Below are 3,436 nucleotides of genomic sequence, written 5' to 3'. Positions count from 1 at the left end.
ATGAATAAGGTAGAAGCATGGAATTTGTCACTATTTCATTTTGCTGTTAATTTTTTTAAAAAAGCAAAAAAACCTAGTCACTTCTTTGTGTCCCATATATAAAGTATAAACATAATAATTTTAATAACATTACTAATGATATTATACAAAGCAGAATATAATTCTGGATGACCTTTTCCCTTATGTTTTCTCATGGAAATTTGTAGCTAAGATCTACATCTCAGGCAAATCTCAGAAATTCTTTATCTTCATTGCTGAAAATGCTGAGCAGTAATATAAAGCAATATAAAGAGTTTTGACAAACTCTTGATTAATTAGCCTCCATCAATTCAGAACTAGAAGAAACTATCTTCTTAAATCATTTGTTTAGCGTCAACTATTTTGAAGTTTAATTAATGAGAACCAAATATGTTTTGATTGGACATTCTGCTCATAATACATTTTTACAAGATGTGAAATAAACAAGACATTTTCTTGAAAGGTACTTGTCCTAACTGATATCCTAATTGTAAGTAAATAATTAAAAACCAAAATATTTTTAAAGCAATTTAATGCTATAAATGCTATTTCCTTACTTCAATTACTTAAAGTTCTTGATCATTCTATGAATATGAAATTTTATTATAATTAATTAGCAAAGTATTTTAACTTTAAAATATCTATATATTTTAACTGATTAATGGATTTTGAACATAGAAAACATTTAAGGGGATTTTGTACTTCCAACTTACATCTGGTGTGTTCTATTCATTTATAGTGCATATTCAGATACTAAAAATAAATTCAAACGATATACCTGTCTGCATTCCTAAAGTTGATTGAATGTGATGATAACCTATGTGTATAAATGATTGTTAATAACATTATCTGAGTATGAAAAAATGACACTGCATTAGGCATTCACTGTTTGGTATCACAAATACAAAAGCCAAACCCAAGGCTGATGAGCTATTTGTTGCCAATCACCAAGACCAAAGTTGAACTTTGGCACAATCAAAGCCAAGGTAAAGCATGTCATTCAACATTCTTTGAAAACTTGCCAGACGTTGGCGAGGCCATCTGGACATTCCAGAGAAGGTGTGAACTTTACAAATACACATACACACAGGGAGGTATTCTTAGTGTTCTTTACTTGATGTAGCCAACATCATCAATTTTTATTTTCTTGTAAAACCACAGAAATTTGCAAATAATATCTACCTTTTCTTACAGTTTCAAGAGACAACAATATCTGCGAACTGCAATAGAGACTTTTCAGTCTAATCACTTCCATTTTTCCATTCACTGCCTTTTTTACTGTATTCCATTCAGTTATTAAAATTGACTGGTTAATATCAACTGAGCTGTTGAAATAGACACCTGTGGAATGCAACTTGGATTTGGTTCTCTGTTTATATCCACATTGGACACATGGGAAAATTCAGAGCTCCTAGTTGTTAGGTTTCCAAAGAGAAAGTGAAAAGCATGAATCTATGTGACTTAAATGGTTTTGAATATATTTTGGAGAAGACATTTATTCTATGCCTTTTGTGCACATTAAAACTCTTGAAGGTAAAATACCCATTCTTGAAACTAACACTCTCTTTTCCTAACCTTGTCCATTTTATGCCCATGTACCTCTGCAAAATGCAGCATTTCAAGTGACATCAAAGCAAGTTCTAAATCCTCACGCCTTCTGCAATCTGGGAATGGGGCAGATTTCAACAGAAATCTGTTCTATTGGCTTCATCATAGACATATTTTATTTCGAACTCTGTCAATATTCAAGGCAAGGAGAGAAGAATTTCTAGAGTAAACTACATCTTAAACTCTGAACCACAAAAGTGAACATACAGGGAATAGATCTATTTAAGTGTTTTGTCAATACCAGCTTTAGTATTGCCACTGGGTTTTATAAAATTTTTAGGACTTAGTTTATTGGGGTTTTTTATAGAAGCTTTGCTGCTAAATTTAAGCTACTGTTATCAATCAGAAGCTGGAAGTATTTTTAAAAGTCTGAGTTATTTTCTATAGCCATGCCACCCTGACTGTGCCTGATCTCATCTGATCTTGGAAGCTAAGCAGGATCAGGCCTGGTTAGTACTTGGATGGGAGACCACCTAGGAATACCAGGTGCTGTAGGTTTAAAAAAAAAAACAAAAAAACAAAAAACCTCTGAGTTATCATTTGACAAGAGTTTAGGAGTTATAACTTACTCCCCCACCACCACCCAAGAGTGTCCGTGAAAATATTCCCATTCTGCCTTTTGAATCCCCAACAAGATATATCTATCATGTCTTATTGCTGACCAAAACTCTTCCTGAGCTCCCCTAATCATATTTTCTTTGGCATGGAGCAACTCTGAAAAGGATATGAGATGAATAAAAAAATTCATGAATTTTTACAAAGTAAACCCATGGGTTTGTTTTAAAAACAAACACCAAGTGTTGTTTTAAGAAAGTCTTGCCATTTCAGTAGAAGTTGTAAGGGAAAAACATTTTCAACATCACTATCATGTATTGGGTTTATAATGCCCTGTCCAAACATAACCCTTCTTATTTTCTCTTTTTAAGGGAAAAAAATGTATATGAATATATATATACATATGTATTTATACACACACAGATATATATATACATATGTGTACATACATGTAAATACATACACTATACGAGTGTTTAAAATAATACTAACTTAACAAAAAGCAGCATGAAACACAAACACTGAACAAATATATATGGATTAAATCAGAGTTTAGAAAAATAGTTCCCAGAATTTCAAGGCTCTTAAAAGAAGTCTCCTTAACCTGATAGAAAACGAGATTAGCCCCACACTGGCCAATTGAGTATCCTAGCAAAGCAAAGTGAAATAAGTAAAATATAAAAGAAAAATGCCATGAAATGTGTCACTTTGGGGAGTCATGTAGGCAGTTTTATCACATTGCTATATATTTCAGGAACTAAAGATTTATTTATTAGAAAATAAAATTTTACAATGAAGAACCAACTAAAAGACTCATTTATCAGTTCTAATCTTTGGAATGACCATGAATTATGGTTTAGCAATTTTCTTCACACAAAAGGATTCTTCTGGAACTTTGCATCCTAATTGTCTCTTACTAAATCTACATGACAGTACTGAAGTTATCTTCTCTTCCAAGAAATGTTGATTCTGAGTTCCCTCTTCTGTGTCCCTCAACCACTCGCTATATGCCTTATCATTAAATTTTTTCTCATCTTATAATATAATTTTCTGTTTAACTCTGTTTTCTCTATTGAATTACAATTATTTTGAAAATGTAGGTGTGTCTTCTCCATTTTTGTATATACAGTGCGTAAACCAAAATAGCATCTCATTCAATGTTCATTGAGTAAATTCATAGTGGCGATGCCGGGAAAAGACAAAGCATGTAAAAACTACAATTGACAGTGTGCTTACTATGAACCCAGCTAGGCAC

The 3,436-nt window shown here is 32.2% G+C and overlaps 1 pseudogene; it reads left to right on the top strand.

Annotated features, from left to right (window-relative positions):
- The first annotated feature begins 2,005 nt into the window (after positions 1-2,005).
- On the top strand, positions 2,006-2,124 carry LOC111733553 (annotated as a pseudogene).
- The last annotated feature ends 1,312 nt before the right edge of the window (positions 2,125-3,436 follow it).

This window comes from Pteropus vampyrus, unplaced genomic scaffold, assembly GCF_000151845.1.
Source record: "Pteropus vampyrus isolate Shadow unplaced genomic scaffold, Pvam_2.0 Scaffold573, whole genome shotgun sequence".
NCBI classification, from domain to species: domain Eukaryota; kingdom Metazoa; phylum Chordata; class Mammalia; order Chiroptera; family Pteropodidae; genus Pteropus; species Pteropus vampyrus.
This window is presented reverse-complemented; position numbering and strand designations above follow the sequence as displayed.